Raw genomic sequence first — 17,954 nt, forward strand, 5'->3', positions numbered from 1 at the left:
TTGTAAAGAACCTATAGTAAAACAATATGAAAACCTTTGCACGTGCTGTTTCCTATGTCAGGAAAGCTCTTTCCTTTGCTCTGCTCTTTTGTTACATCTTCAGATAATTTTTTTTTTTTTTTTTTTTTTTTGCCAGCTGGCTTGAGCACGACAGTTTCCTTGTAGTGCTTTGTTTTTCATATCATTGTTACTCACAGTGCATTTTGCATTTACTTGTAGATTATCTACTTCACTAGAATATGAGTTTAATGAGAGCAGGGATTTCACCTGTTTTGTTCACTGCTCTATCCTCAGAGCCTAAGACAGGGGCCTGGCACAGAGCAGGTTCTAAATAATTATTTGTTGAATTAATTAACAAAATACAGGTCCCTTAAGAATAATTATTTTATTTAAAACTATGCATGAGGTAATTATACCATCATAATGAATATCCAATCTACCACCTACCTTAAAGTTCCAGTACACATTTGTATTGGTATGCACTCTTTAGTTCATCAGATATATTTGCACAAGTAACCAGTTATTAAAAAAAATCAATACAACTTATTTAAGCCAAGCAGTCAATTAAAAACAAAACAAAAATCCAAACAAATAACACCCTTTATCTGACTTCAGTGTTCTGCTTATTTCGCATACATACATATGTATCTTTTTAAAAAATTAAAGTTTTTTTCCTCCTTTCCATGGCAAAGGAATGGAGACACGAGATCAACAGAACACAGGCAAGTGATTTTAAGGCAGGAGATGATCAGTTTACATTAGCAAAAAATACCACTCATATTTTTCACCCTTTTTGCTACATGAGGATCTATAATATACTTATTATACAGAATATCTAAGTTGGTATATTTGATGCCACTGAGAAGAACACTTGAAAAATATTATCTACATAACCAGAACATTTTATTCACATTTAAAAGCATGTACATTTTCTTTCAACAAATATATCATTTAAGATGTAAATGCTGTGCTTGCTTCTGTAACACATACACTAAGATGTAAATGCTAGTTTATTTCAAAGTGTTCAAAAGTAGCTCTGAAAGAAAAGTTACAATTTGATTTTTGACTCAAATTGATCAAGCACTTGCCATATACCATCTATTCTGCTACTTCTGGGACATCAAAGGTCACCAAAAGACAGTGGCTGCTGAAAGGATTGCACAGAACAGTAGGAAAGATTATTTCTTTGTTTATTCACACATTTATTCATTAATCTATATCTCCTCTTGCACCAAAAATGATTTAATGTAACCTACAAAAGTTTACACACTATAAAGCATTATGAGTTATAAGCAGGTAAAAAAGATAAGGTGAAGGATAAACAAGGGTAGGGCAATAAAATATGGCTAGAGATAGGTTATTGCATAAAATGCAGACTATGGAATAGTATATACTTCTGAGGGGTATCTATGAATTGATAATAAGTCAATGTGTCGCTAAGTGTAACACTGGAGGTATGCACATGATACAGTTTTAACAGATAAGGGAGTGAATAACACTCTAAATATGTCTCAGGAGATTTTGATTGAGTCAAAGATGTCCTAGAATAAACGGTATTTACCCTGAGTTCCTGAGGAAGAATAATAATTGTTCAGGCAGATTGAGTGGGGGGATACAGTACTCTAAGCAAGGAGAAAAGTATGTGGCATGTGTAAAATTATGGAAGCATGCATAATTAAAACAGCATGAGACGTCTGGGAAATTATAAGGATAAAGTTGAAATGGGAAAACAAGTGATGATGGTTAAGATGGAAAGCTGGCCTCTGGCCAGTTCTTGTGCTGTATTAGGTTGGTGTCAGACAGAAAAACATAGGTGATGGTGCATGACAGTGGACACAGTTTTGGATGGTGGCTTAACTGTGTTTTTGGGAGAAGATATTGTGAATCATTCAACTTCCAAATATGACATAATTTTTACTCTTAGCCAGAGAGGTGAGCTGTTGTTCCAGATCACCTGTGGATAACTTGAAGCCATTTCCAGAATAGAGCTGCATTCATCTATTACCTCTGTATCATGAAGTGATCCTTCAAATGCAAATCCTTCAGAGCTTAAAATGACGGGGACAAGGATCATGGGGATTTACAGAATCCTAATGATTTCATGGTTGCTTTAAATATTTTTTTCAGCAGTAATATTTCAAAAAGATCCTGCTGCATGGAATAAATATGACACCTTATTTTTTTTCCTCAAGGAAATATATCTCATTTCAGACAGGAACAGGTAATGATTTAAAAAGGACAAAGATCTGATGCAATACAATGTTTTTAATTTTATTCTCTGTTGCCTGCAACTCACACCCATTCTTTATTTCGACCACGATCTTACCCTCGGTGAGCCTTTTCCCCTGTACAGGCACCATTACAAGCCAAGTAGTTCCCCTTCCTTTGGTTTCTCACCCCATGGCTAACAACACAATCCTCTAAGCACTGCTCTGATTGTATCGTTAGCCCTGTTCACATGACCACTTTTGCTCATTGGAGAGTTCTAGGTGAGTAGATGGGCATTTGCAGTCCTCCACTATCTGCGACATACACAAACCATGTACTTAAGTTATCCTAGTCTATAGTCACCATGCTTGTGACAAGCTTTTCTTCCACACGTAGCCTTTTCTCTCCCCTTTGCCCTATGTCATATCTCCAACACACACATACCCCATCTCTACAGAATGAAATTCTGAACAGTCTTCTAGGTCCAGTTCAAATGTATCTTTCTTCATGATGTCATTTGTCCTAATGACCCTTGAACCAAAACCTCCATTCTTTTGACTCCAATAGCAATTTATTTCTCTTATCTCATTTGTGGTATTGTGTACTTTTTTTTTACTAGACTCTGAGATTTTTTAAAAAATTATTTTCCCCTCTTTGTATCTTCTCATTTCAACCATCACCCCCACCCTAAACTTCATCCACAGTGCTTAGCCTAGTGCCCTATATGTTGTGTGTGTTTGTGTGTGTGCATGTACACACTTTTTTTTTATTTTGTGAAAGAATTCCCCTCGTCTAGTCAATTAACACCTCCATCAATATTTATCTGTTTTTTTTTTTTTTTTGGTGAGAATGTTTAAGTTCTATTCTCTTAGCAAATTTCAATTACACAATACAGTGTTATCAATTACAGTCACCATGTTATACATTATATTCTCAGACCTTATTCATCTTATAGCTGATGTACTTTTAACAAAACTCTCCCTATTTCCTCTACTCTCCAGCAGCTGGGGATCCACTTTTCTATTCTCTGCTTCTGAGTTTGCCTTTTTTTTTTAGAGTCCACATATCAGTGACACAATGCAGTATTTGTCCTTTTCTGTCTGGCTTATTTCATTTAGTATAATGCTGTCAAGTTCCATCCATATTGTCTCGAATGGCAGTATTTCATTTTTTCTTGTGTGTGAATAATATTCCATTATGTATATATAAAATCTATGTATTATATATTAAATACATATATATATGTGTATATTTCATATATATATTCATATATATATATATAACTTTAGCCACTCATCTGTTGACAGACACTTAAGTTGTTTCCATATCTTGGCTATTGCAAATAATGCTGCAATGAATGCAGGAATACAGATATCTCTTTAATATCCTATTTTAATTTCCTTTGGATATATATCTAGAAGTGGAATTGCTGGATCATATGGTAGTCTAATTTTAATTTTTTGAGGAACCTTCATACTATTTTCCATGGTAGCTGCACCAATTTACATACCCACCAATAGTGCCCAAGGATTCCCTTTTTTCCACATTATGACCAGCACTTGTTTATCTCTGTTTTTTTGATGATAGCAGGTGTGAGGTGATACTCATTGTGGTTTTGATTTTCATTTCATCTTTAGTGATGTTGGTCACTTTTTCATGTACCTGTTGGCCATTTTTATGTCATCTTTGGAAAAATATCTATTTGGTTCCTCTGTCCATCTTTTTAAAGATTTTTTTTGATGTGGACCATTTTTTTTTAAGTCTTTTTTCAATTTGCCACAACATTGCCCCTCCTCCATTTTTTTTTTTTTTTTTTTTGTCTTTTGGCTGCAAGGCATGTGGGACTCTAGCCCCCCAATTAGGGGTGGAGCCTGGACCCCAACCTCCCCACATTGGTAAGTGAAGTCTCAACCACTGGACCACCAGGCAAGTCCCTCTCTGTCCATTTTAATCTGATTTTTTTTTCTTTTTTTTTGCTATTTAGTTGTACGTAGCTTTTATACATTTTGGATATTAACTCTTTATCAGATATATTATTTGCAAATATTTTCTCTCATTCCATGGGTTGCCTTTTCATTTTGCTGAGAAGTTTGTTTGCAGAAGCCTTTTAGTTTGATGTAGCCCCACTTGTTTATTTTTGCTTTTGTGCCTTTGTTTTTGGTGTCAAATCCAAAAATTCATTGCCAAGACTGATGTGAAGGCGCTTACCCCCTACATTTTCTTCTAGAATTTTTATGTATATCGTGTGTTTTTCATTAAAGTGTGGAAAGATACTAACTCATAAAATAAAAGCAAATAGCATCTTTGAAAACAGATGTTTTGGGCTTCCCTGGTGGCACAGTGGTTGAGAGTCCGCCTGCCGATGCAGGGGACACGGGTTCCTGCCCCGGTCCGGGAAGATCCCACATGCTGCGGAGCGGCTGGGCCCGTGAGCCATGGCCGCTGAGCCTGCGCGTCCGGAGCCTGTGCTCCGCAACGGGAGAGGCCACAACAGTGAGAGGCCCGCGTACTGCAAAAAAAAAAACACAACAGATGTTTTGGTGACAGGTAACATGTAAGATCTGCACTGCATTGCACCAGGGAGATCATTAGGAAGCTATCGAAGGCCCAGCTAAATGACAGTTAAAACAAATTAACCACCTACATCGGGCTATAATGGATTTCATTTACTGCTTCTGGCCACATGGAAAGAAAATTCCCCACAAGTAAATCAGACAGCTCGTTGAAATGCTGGAAAAATGTCATAAGGACCTGGGCTGAGGCCACGTAATATCAGTTATAATCTCTGTAGTTCTGTGACATCATCTGTCTTTGTGGTTCACAAAAATGAAAACAGATTTAATTCTATTACATGTGTGTACCTTACTCTTTATTAGTTAGAGAATATATCAACGTCCATTACCTCATTTACTTATATCAACAAATCAGTGAATGAGGAGAGGCTGGATTTACTTGTCCTAATTACAAGGGGGCAAGCAGAGCCTTACAGTTGTTAAATAAATGAACATTTATCACAGTTTCCAAGCTGCAAAACTGATTCTGGAATGCAGAACTTCGACGTCTAGAAAAGCAACCTCCATCTTTAGAATAGGCAGTACATCTCTGATTTTGGAAGAAAAAAAAAAAAACTAGGGATGAATTCTAAAAGATTAGAAATCTCTTACATTCTAATGCAGAATGATTTTTTTTTTTTTTTTGCCTGCTGTGGAATGCATGATGGATTTGTATTGTACCAATTTAAGTGGGCTGTAACTATGTTTTTCAGAACTCCTTTCTATGCCTAATCCTTAGTTAGTGTAGTTCACCTGGATCATCGTTTTTCTTCGTTGACTTCTAGGCCATGGTGAATGTTTATCTCCAGGTTGAAGGGCATCAGCATGTCCTGCAGAATAACTGCAGCACCGAAGTTGGATGCTTGGAGATGGTGAGAGGCTGATATGAGATCAAGACCTTTGTCCTTATGGGTTCCAGCTTGTATCCGTGGGTTCCAACTTGTCCGTGTTCTCATCAACTTCATACCCATCTTCCCTTCTATACTGCCTGCCCTGTGGAATTCTGGCTGAATCACAACAATCGTACACTGACTGTTTAACCAACTCCCACAATGGCATTAGATCAAATTCCTACACTAAATCCTTTGTTTGATTGTATATGTACATACATATATACATATGTGTATACAATATGTATAATACAAAATTATATATATGGCCATGTGTGTGTTTAAAATTTTATATGTTGCTACTACAAGAGGTAGATAAAGAGGAATATGTCTGTAATAACCCAGGGATATCCCCTGGGATGCCTTTCCATAATTGCATATCCTGTGATTAAAGTCATGCATATCCTGTGAATAAAGTCAATGGAAAAGCTTTAATGACCCAATATAGGCAGGTGTGCTAATGGTCCAGACCCTTCAGGAATGAAGGTGTGGGACAACCTATCCAGAAAGTAACCATGACCAGAAGAGGTGCTTGCTGAGGATGACAGGAACATAGAACAGGTAATGGGAAAAGGTAGCTATAAATACCAGTTATGACTACGTGGCCAGTTGCAGAAATGTGAACTATATTAGTCGTGCATATTTCTTCTTTACTTTGATATGAATAGATTTATGTATTTATTAACAATTTTTTCTCTTCACCTCTACCATTTCCCTACTATCTGTGATAAAATGTATTTATAGTAGTTACCTTTATATCTCAGCATTTACATTTCAGAATATGAAAGGGGGAATGTGACTCAGCTAGAAGAGGAATAAATATCACTTCAAAATAGATTAAGGAATTCGTAGACTCTTTGGGGGAGAGGATTCTCATGTTTTTGGTTTTGTGAAGGACAGTTGCATTGTGTTAGGTGCAAACATGGTTTTGCTCTTGTCTTTATTTGGAAATTAAGTTCAGTATGGCTAAATGAGGTGCAAATGGATGCCAACTTGACAAGGGGTGGACTGTGGTGGATTTGTATTCTCTCATTTTAACTAAACTGGGACTGCATTTTCAAGAATTCCCTTTACTGAAGAGTTCCAAGTTAGGGGAGGCCACAAAAGATATTTGCATAAGATAGAGATGGAAGATGGATGTGCAATAGTGAGAGTGATGTTAAGTCCATGAGCAGTAACTGGATCCACAATGGACTGAGACCTGCACTGGTCTCTAACCACTGTCAAGCACACAACTTGAGTTATGTGGTTGTTCTTTGTCAGGTTGGTAAATGGCACCTGAGACAGATATCAGAGAAACTGAAGGAGGATTTGGTGGAAACTGCAGTATCGGTTACCTAGCTGTTGCCCCACACTAACAAGGTGAGCCAGCCCCTGCAGCACCCTTCCCAGTGTAACAAGTGTATGACTTGCTTTGCTTCCCTCTACCACTTCAGTCTCCAACACCAGACACAAAGATAGCAGCCTTACTTATACCATTAACCAACTCCCACAACTATATACTATGAAATACTCAGAAAGTTACAATCAGTTATTTTGTGTGTGTGTGTGTGTGTGTGTGTGTGTGTGATTCCTGGTGGTGCAGCTTCTTCTTTTAAAACTGTACTGATTCAAAAATTCAGAAAGCATTAGACTTAATATGAGCAGAATTTGGTGCCCTAATAGGCAAGGTGCTTTGCTTTGAGGCTGTATTAATAATGACATTACAATAGCTAAAAGGTATTGTGTCCTTACCATGTGACAAAACTGTTCCAAGTGCTTTATATTAACCTTTTTTTTTTTTTTACAATATATCAATAACCTTGGAAGTAGGTACTATTACTATCATCACTCTCATACAAATCAGGCAACTGAGTTGTACGATATTTAAGTTACATCTCCAATGTTATATAATCGAAGTGGGGAGCCCACATCAGTCTCTCACCAGCTACCATTGGAAGCCCAGGAGTTGAGCACCCAAGCACCTGCACTAACCATTGTGTTATGGGATGTCCAGTCCAACCCTCCTGAACAATCTGATCTGATTTCCTTCTGCATCAGTTAGTGGGCTAGAGGAGGGGGAAATGAGATAATGGGATTATCTGTGTGCTTGACTGTGGTTTAGGGAGTAGGGTAAATTGGTGATAAAAGGAAAGCGAAAGAAGTAGAAGAGGAGAAAACGGTAACAACTTTTAGACCGTGAACATGCAGCCACCAGGGAATGAATAAGCCACTTGTGTAGCCATCTAACCTTGTCTCAGTGGAAATCAAACATTTCCTACAGAGTACATAATATTTTCTCAAACAGTCTGGCTTAGTGTGCCAGACATCTGGCAAAAGACACTATGTTCTAACTTTTTCTGTCCTTGATCTTGTCAGGAGTTTAGAATCATCAATTTTCATTCCATATTTAGTACCTTAAAATGATAATATCCTATATTTAAACTTACAATCAAATTATTTTCTATTCTTAAGGTAGAATTTAATTTAAGAGAATACTAGTTTCAGTGATGAAATTAACAAGATTTTCTTCATCTAATACCTTTGAATTTTCTGGTCGAAAAAACTTTACGTAACATAAAATTAACCATATTAAAGTGAACAATTCGATGGTGTTTAGCACATTCACAGTGTTGGGCAACAACTATCTCTAATTCCAGAACATTTTATTCCCTCCAAAAGGAAACCTCATACCTATTAAGCAGAGTAATTGTTTATTATCTTTTATTAAGAAAAAAATCTTATGTGGAAAGTTCTAGTTGTTTTTTAAAGTCTATGAAAAATATCTCCCCTTCTGCATTGGCTTTTTTGTGCCTTTTACTTACTGATACTAGTATCATCTCCCAATCTCTGACATTTTTTCCAATTTGTGTGTGTAAAATATTAATATCTACTACAATAGGTATCCATAACATGTTATGAATATTCATAAATTTACATATTCATACATATATTTTAATATATCGATACTTTAATGTTTTCTAAGTGGCATTTAATATATTCATATATTTACGTATTTAATTTTAATGTAGTCAAAGCTACCTTTTTCTTTATGTTTTGTACTTTCCAATTCCTGTTTTCAAAAATTCCTTCCTATACTGAGATAATAGAAAATATTCTTTTTCTAAAATATTAAGGCTTACTTTTCAAGGTTTTACTCTGGAACATATGTTGTGTACAGTGTACTATAGGCAATAGTTTTTACATATGTAGAGCCAGTTGACTGCGAATCAGTTTTTGATTGCCAGTTCCTTCTGTCTGATTTGTTATACTATCTCTCTCCTTTATACGTTGCTGTCTGCCTGTAGGTTAAGAGTGATAACATAAGTTATCTAGACTAGCCCCCTTACTTCATAGGGTAAACTAACAAGGTCCTGACCAGAGCACATAGTGTAGAAATGGAAAAGTTATTCTTGTCAATGAACAGAGATTAGGCAAATGTCTGGCCAGCAGTCTGGTTCTTGTTACCATACTTGCTATGTATATTTTGTACACAAAAATAATTCCCATGTTTCTAAAAAGTTTTGATAAAAATAGATATGTAAGACTTGAATGATGTTGTAAATATACTTAATAAGCTAATTAATTTAAAAGAAAAAACATTTGCCACCACTTTATAGGTTTACAGGTATAGTCAGGCAGTTTTGTGATGCTCTATATTTTCTCTTACATTTCAAATAAACTACCACATGATGGAAAGCAAAGGTTGGTCTCCTATTATATTTGGCCTTGGATACAACAGACTTATGTTTGAATTCTAGTTTTCACACTTATTAGCATCATGACTATTGAAAAATTACTGAATCACAGTTTGCTCATCTGCATTACCTTTAAATAAGATTGTTTTGAGTATTAGTTGAGATGATGCATATCAATAGGGCCTAGAGGCAGAAAGGAAAGTTCTCATGCCCTACCATTATAGCAGAGTCCAACAAGGAGGAAAATACTCCCTCTTCTTGCTTGGCAAGACCTAACCAATGAGAGACAGGTCCAACTCAGCCAATTAAAAGCCATGGAGTCTTTGTTTACTATAGCCCTCCTGACTTCCTTTTCCCCTCAGTAAAATAATTCTCCTCTCTGTTTTGTACATGACTCACCATGGTTGCAGACCCTGAATTGCAATTCTTTGCTGATCCTGAATAAGCTTTTTTTTAAAAAATTCATTGATTAATTAATTTTTGGCTGCACTGGGTCTTCGTTGCAGTGCGTGAACTTCTCATTGCGGTGGCTTCTCTTTGTTGCGGAGCACGGGCTCTAAGCGCACGGGCTTCAATATTTGTGGCACGTGGACTCAGTAGTTGTGGCTCGCGGGCTGTAGAGCGCAGGCTCAGTAGTTGTGGCACATGGGCTTAGTTGCTCTGTGGCATTTGGATCTTCCTGGACCAGTGCTCGAACCCATGTCCCCTGCATTGGCAGGTGGTTTCTTAACCACTGCACCACCAGAGAAGTCCTAAGCTCATTTTTAAAGAAGAAATGACTAGCAGTCTTTTCGTTTCAGGTCAATAATAGTAAACAATTGCTTTATCACAATTTGTTGGGTCGTACATCTTTTCCCCAGTAATTTATAATGTCCCTATGTCAGTTATTGTTCCTTTATGTGTGTGAATTTGTTATGAGTCACTCTAGTCTGTCCCTTTGGTCCATTTGTCATCCCCTATACCGATGTCAAATTGTCTTAATAACCACAGCTTTATGGTAACCCTGGCTATCTTGTAGGTAAATTTCTCTGTCTTATTCTGCATTTCCCAAGAAGCAGAGCCTAAGATAGAAAGCTTATGAACTACAACTTTATTGGGGAGTGCATTCCTGGGAGGAGAAATGAGGGACAAGTGGAGTGAGGGAAGGCTAGGAGGGTGAGCTCTTTAGTGTAACTGTTTGCTGGACTGTCTTCAAATAAGACGTATACATTGAATCTCAGACAGTCCATGCAGTGGGGGAAAGAGACTTGATTTATTCATGAGTCATTTATTCTCATGACCGTTCACGTTGTCTGTGTTTTGAGGCCGAGCAGAGTCCTATGACTTGTTGTGAACAGGGAAACTCTGAGGCAGGAGGCAAAAAGGATGTAGCAAATGTATGAGCTGAGGCACGGTCAGGTTAGAGCACATACGTGGTGAGATGCAGATGCCTCAGAGCTGGATGAGACAAAAGCCCGGGAGTTACAGGGAATCTAAAGTGATGCTCACATGTGGCTGATATACCTTCCAGCTTGTTTTTCTTCTGTAAAATGTTCCTTGCTCTTTTTTGATTCTTTATATTTAATATGAATGTCAGAATCAGATTATCAAAAAGTACTATTTTGATTTTGATTGGAATTACATTAAATTGATAGATTTCTCTGTGGAAAATTGTCAGTTTTATGATGCTTAGTCTTTCATATAGTATGTATAAATATCTTTCCATATATTTTGGTTTTATTAATTGTATTTTTAAAAGGTTTTATCACATTTGTCACTAAAGATTTGCAAACTTCTGTATATTATTCCTGCAAATCTGTTAGCTTTTTTTGCCACTCTACATTTTACCCAGAGTACATTTACATATTAGAAATCTAGAAGAAAGAAGAAGACAATCTAAGAAAGTATGGTTAAAGTTCATTTCAGGAAATAACTAACTGGTCAGGTAATATGGAAAGACGCTCATGCTTCCTAGAATAATTTATACTTACCAAGAGAACATTTTAGCTATATCATGCATACATATAAAACCTAACAGTAATATATTCAGTTAAGAATGAAACTAAACAAATGATAATTCCTTTGATGGAGCATATACTGGTAGATACATTTAGATAAATTTAACAATTTCTAGTAAAGTTAGAGACCTGAAAACATTTCCAGAGAAATATGCATGTATTAAAAAGACAGAAACAGAAGAGAACATTGTTGTATCATGCTAGAAAATCATCTGAATGTTCATCAACAGGTGAATGGATGAATAAATTACAATATATCCGTAATGTGATATACTACAGGGCAATTTAAATAAATGATTTAAATAAATTTACATATATCAACAAAGGTGAAGTTCAAAGAACATAAGATCATGGCAAAGAAACAAGTTGCAAAAAATGTGCATGGCATGATAGCATTTATATAAAGCTTAAAGCATACAAAATAATACAATTTTTTCTCAGTGAAAGCAAAATATAGGAGGTAAATGTATGTGACTGTGAATGGTACTGACACATGCAACATAAAGGCTATTTAAGACCTTTTGAAAAGGAGGGCAATGGGATGCAAGGAGTACCTGGTGGACTCAATCCTACCTGTAATGTAATGTTTCATAGTAAAAATTATTTTTTGATAACCTCATGATAAAGTGGCTAAATTTTAACATACAAAGTGATGTCTACAGAAATATATGTTAAATATTTTCTTCACAATTAATATTCTTTGGGATCAAATATCCTCAGGCTTGTAGACACTCCCAAGAATTATTTAAGTTTTGAGTTATTTTGTACACTTTCTTCTGCAGTTGATTCTGATATCCACAGAAAATGAGGAGGGCATGCTTTGTGTTAAACCTGAGACAGGTGTAAACAACATCATTTTTAAATTCAGCTAGGTGCTCTGATTCCATTCATTCAGAAAGGCAGCTGTGTCTACATATGCCACTTCCAAATGGGACTGTCCTTTTCTATCTAATTAAGAGGACATTTTATTCTGCCTGACCTATTCCACCTATAGTTGGATGCTTGATTTGACATTTACATAATTAATTGGCTACACCTGCTTGCTACTCCTTCCTCACAAAGCTTTGCAGCTTCTCAACTCCAGTCAAACATATTACTTGTAGAAAAGAATCGGAATATTTTCCCAGTATAAACTATTTCCTATCATATGAGCTTTAAATAATATTTCTACACAAACTATGCAGTTTAAACAGGGATATCTGAAGTGACGTCTATACAAATTCTATATTGAATGTTTTTGTAGAGTAAAATATCTTTTTGTTACAAGAATTATTTTTGTAAATATAAACTATATCTGTTTTTGAAATTTGTTTTGTTAAATCAAGGTGAATTTTAATTTATTTTTATCCTCATTATATCTGAAAATTTGTTTTTCAACTTTATTTTAAAGAACAATATTAAAGTATAATTGATATGTAAAAAGATGTATTTATCTGATGTTTACAACGGAATGAATTTGACGTTAAGTATATCCCCATGAAACCATGACCGCCATCAAGGCTATGAACATATCTATCACCTCTCAAAGTTTCCCCCCCTACTTTTTTATTGTTTTTATCTGGTAAGAACACTTAACATAAGATCTACCCTCTTAGCAAATTTTTAATATACAGTAGAGTATTGTTAGCTATCCCAGGGCTATTTTGATGATAAATTCTTTTCAGAAAGAGAAACTATATGTGTGGCTAGTATCCTTTTTGCATATAATCACTTTGTGAGATGGTGGATGGTTCTAGGTCGGGAGTTTCCAAGCTTTAGTCTACTTCAAACACTCTTCAGACCTTAGCAGAAGGTTCCCTCTGCTGGGAACAAAATGGGTACCCAGGAACAAATTCAAGTGTGTTTGTTAAAGATAAAAGGCTGGGGGTTTCCCTGGTGGCGCAGTGGTTGAGAGTCTGCCTGCCGATGCAGGGGACACGGGTTCGTGCCCCAGTCCGGGATGATCCCACATGCCGGGGAGCGGCTGGGCCCGTGAGCCATGGCCGCTGAGCCTGCACGTCTGGAGCCTGTGCTCCGCAACGGGGAAAAAAAAAAAAAGATAATAAGGCTGCTTAGGTGGACAGAAAGAGCAACTAAAAAGGACAACTCAGGTTGTCGCATAGGGATCAGATGCAAAGTCTAACAGTTACATAAATAGAAAAATTCACTTATGTGCAGTTTGGTAGACAGTCTTTGGGGGATGAGATAATGGGGATAACATCTTCCATACTGAATAGCCTGAGAGTAAATACTCAATCTGTTTCTTTGGAAACTGGCAATATCCTTTATTTCCATTAGCATCAGGAATTCTTTGCCTTGTTTTGGCTATATCTTTCCCAATTCTGTCTTCAGAAGAGTTAATTACTAAAAAAATACTTAACCATCAACTTTTTTTCAAGTGACTGAAGAAATTGGGACCATTAGTGTTCAGAATATCAAAATACTATCCTTGTGCTTCCACCTGTTTCACCTGTTCACGTGTTCCGCTTGTGAACAGGGTACCCCTTCCCAGAACAGCTACTAAGCCGGGTGAAATAGGCTCTTGTTCATCCATCTTTGGTAAAGAAATATTACCTGCGGGGGTGGAGGGTTGGGATGGGGAGGGAGGCACAGAATACTCCTCCATAACTCGATGTGGAGATTTGTAGTAGTTCTTCAGTACATTCCACCACATTGTTGAACCCCAAGTATAGACAACTGTCCTCCAGTACTGACACCGTGAGCTCCACTCTTATCGGTGGCGGAGCTGGTCCACAAAGGCAATGGCTTTCTCCAGTTGTGCCGTAGGCTTCTTGGCTGCCCAAGTCCATCAGTGCTAGATGCTGCAGGTGGTCCATCACCTCGACTATGACCTGGCCACTTCCCTGAGGACTCTCCTTGGAGATGAACCTCTGGCACACGCCCAATGGTTCCAAAGGCCCAGCCACCTAATACTTTATTTTTTAGAGCAGTTTAAAGTTCACAGCAAAACTGAGAGGAAGGTACAGAGATTTCCTATATGCACGCTGCCCTCACACATGCATAATCTCCCCCATTATCAATATCCCACACCAAAGTGGTACATATATAACAATTGATGAACTTACATTGACACATCATAATCACTTCAAGTATGTAGTTTATAATATGGTTCAGTCTTGGTGTTATACATTCTGTGGATTGGACATATGTATAATGACATGAACGTATCCGTCATTATGGCATCATGCAGAGTATTTTCACTGCCCTGTAAATCCTCTGTGCTCTGCCTATTCATCCCTCCCTGATCCAATCCCTGGAAATATTTTTTGCAAGGTATTTATTATCCTTGAAGAAATCTTTGATTTAGGGTTAGAGTTTTGGTAAAATTATATAACATCTGTCAAATGAAAGTGTTCTGTAAGTGCTTAAAAATCAGTAATCTGATATAAATATACATATATGAATAGATCATAAAGTTAAAGAACAATTACTTGTTGTCTGTTAATATTCTAGCTAGCCTAACATTTTATGCCAACCAAGAACATATATCTTAACTAATATATTCAGAATACACTTTATTCTTTATTATTAAACAATATAAATAATTTCAGAATATTTTAGAATGCCAAGTATATTATGCATAAACATAGCATCCGTTTTAGTTACATGGGAAACAATCTTTAAGTATATAATTATACAGCACTGGGGAAACACAAGGATTTGTTTGAGAGTGAAAGACCTCTGGGTCTTCAGTGTGCTTCATACCTCCAGGGAGGGCAGATGAGTATGTAAATCAGCGGGGGTGCACATCTTCTAAAATGAAAATTTTGATCTGAATATTTTAGGGTATTTCCCTATTTAACAAAACAGGAATTTTTGTGACAGCTGTGATTGTGACAGTTCTCCAGATAGTTTGACTCAGAATTTATCATCTTTGTGACCCTGTACCTCGCTCAATTTTTTTTTTTACTGACTACTTTAAAACCTTTTTCTTTCCCATAGTTGCTGCATAATTTCTTAAACAGCTTTAGAAACTTTCAAGAAGAAAGAAGCTAAATAGATTAATGAGGGGCTGTCTGTGAAATTCTTAGAGCTCCTTCAATGGCAGGTGTGATAAATTACACACATTATCATTGTGGTGATCATGCAGCAGACCATTATTAGAGCTTAATGTAGACTATCTCATTACACAAGCACTACTTGAATTTGAACATACTTTAGCAGAAAATACAAACATAATTCCAACTAAATAGGCATTTCTGCAGATTGAGAATAGGCTTTCATTTAAAAGCATTAGCCATGTTTACTATCAAATGGCTCAGTTATATTTTACTCATGCACAGAGAAACCCGTAACAAAAGTCTCATGTACATGGGAAATAAATTAACTCTTAAACACTTCTGTGTTTATAATGACCCAATTTTGTTGAAATTCATACATATGACACATTCCTTTAAAAAAAAAACCTCTGCTAAAATAACATAGCAGTTCAGTGAGTTAAAAGCAGATATATGACATAATAAGACAGTGAGAAGATTTTATAAGGAATAAATCACATAAACAATAAATGAGCAATTGTGTTTGGTATAAGTGTTATATTGTCAATGTTCTTTTTTGGGTAAAATGACTTTGTTAATATCTAAGGGAAATTTTGTTAATATCTAAGGGAAATTTTGGTACTATAAATCATTGTGTATGGTATTCTAGTTTTTAAACTATATTTTAATACATCATTATTTAATCATTATTTAAATCATCACAGAATAGTTTTTGCTTCTTTAAAATAAAGGAAATTTTGTGCAACGTAGACCAATTGAATATGAATTTAGGGGCACAAACTCCATGCTAATTTATCATCAGATATACTCATTCCTCCACTGTATATCCCAAATATGAGCACTGGACATCATCTCCATTGCTCCAGTCCAAGACTTCAGTCATTTCCTACCTGGACTATTGTAAAAGCCTTTTAATTGGTCTCCTTGCTTCTACTCCTGCCTTCTTACATTCATTATCCCCAGAGTCGTCATAGTAAACTTTCAAAAACATAAATTAGGGGAGGAGAAATGGAAACATATGTATATGTATAGCTGATTCACTTTGTTATAAAGCAGAAACTAACACACCATTGTAAAGCAATTATACTCCAATAAAGATGTTAAATATATATATATATATATAAATTGGACTGGTTACTCACTGGAATAAAACATTTCAATGAATTTCTTCAGTAAATAGAAATTTCCTCCTTGGCCCCCAAGGTAAGCATCATCTTGTTCCTGTTGACATTTTCAACATCCCCACTCACTGCTTCTTTCACCTCATTCACACTGGACTTTATCCACTGAAAATTTCAGGCTTATTCTGGTTCCAGAATCTTTACCCTCATTATTAACTTTGCCTGGAATGGTCTCTCTCTTGTTTTTTGTATGGCTGGCTCCTTCACTTATTTCTTAGGTCCAACAGATCATTTTCTGAGCCAGAAATTTTCTTGTTAAGATTCATTGTTGTGCTAGATTTCAATTTATTTAGAGCTGCTAGAGTCTTTGCAGCTCTAAAATAAAAGATGTTAGCAGTTTTGACTATAATCTGCCATAATGGAATTTGTTCTCTCTCTTTCTACATATATGTATAATTCAAATCTTAATAAATTAAACAATGACATAAAATGCCCAAAATACATGTTTATTGAACCATATGAAAATAATAAATACACTAACTACATTAAGAAATAAGGAAATACTAGGAATCCAAATCCATGCCTAGGTCTAACCAATAACGCACAGTTTAGTTCTAAAAACACTTTATTTTTAAAATTACCCTTTTAAGCCTAGAAAAAAACAAAATAAAACTAAATAAACTAACAAAAAGTTTTTCTCTTCACCATGTTATTATTAGCTGCGTTTTTATTTGTTGCAGTTTCCATTATACAAAGAAAACAGATGTTTCTGAACAGGTGTAAGTGGGTGGATGTGGAAACCTACAAACACTGAAAGCTTTTATGTCTTTTTTAAGAAGGATAGAGAAGGAAAGAAATTACAGTGCCCGTTTCTTTTCAAAGTCTTTCTTGGCACCTGCTTTTACATTCTACTGTTATTTTCATTTTTCTTCCCCTAAGGTAGTTGACCAAATAAATAAATAATAATGAAATGCAATTTACTTTTATTTCCTTCTTCAAAATTGAACTCCCACAGAGGGAAAATAACCAGTTGTCCAGTGGTCTGTGTAATAACCTCACACTACCTATCCCATCTGTCTTTTCATTTCCATTCCCCTATACTAGTTCAAGCTCTCATTATTTCTTTTTTTTCTTTTATTTGCAAACGATTCCTAAATGAACTCCAAACCTAGACTGTTTTTTCTCACCATAGTCTGTCTTAAATAACGTATCCAAAGTAATGTTTCAAACTGGAGATTTAATCAGGGTATGTAGAATGGAACAAACCGTGAACCTCAAGTCAGGAAACCTGTTTCAAAACTACTCCTTGCATTTACAAGCTGTTTTAGCCTTTCAGGTTATGTATCTTTTCTGAGAATCTGTTTCCTCAACTCCGCAGTCTAGTCTCAGACTTACTGACAGGATTAAACAAGATTATGTATATCTAATGTCTGAGAATGATACCTGATATTAAAAAAACACTACAAAATTGTGTGATGTTTCTCCACTAGGCAAAACCATCGATGGCTTCC

General features: G+C 36.0%; 1 pseudogene; it reads right to left on the reverse strand.

The window, feature by feature from the left end:
- Positions 1 to 5,518: 5,518 nt before the first annotated feature.
- Positions 5,519 to 15,637, reverse strand: LOC117196191 (glutamyl-tRNA(Gln) amidotransferase subunit C, mitochondrial-like; annotated as a pseudogene).
- Between the last annotated feature and the right edge of the window lie 2,317 nt (positions 15,638 to 17,954).

The sequence above is a fragment of the Orcinus orca genome, chromosome 5 (genome assembly GCF_937001465.1).
Source record: "Orcinus orca chromosome 5, mOrcOrc1.1, whole genome shotgun sequence".
In the NCBI taxonomy this organism is placed as follows: domain Eukaryota; kingdom Metazoa; phylum Chordata; class Mammalia; order Artiodactyla; family Delphinidae; genus Orcinus; species Orcinus orca.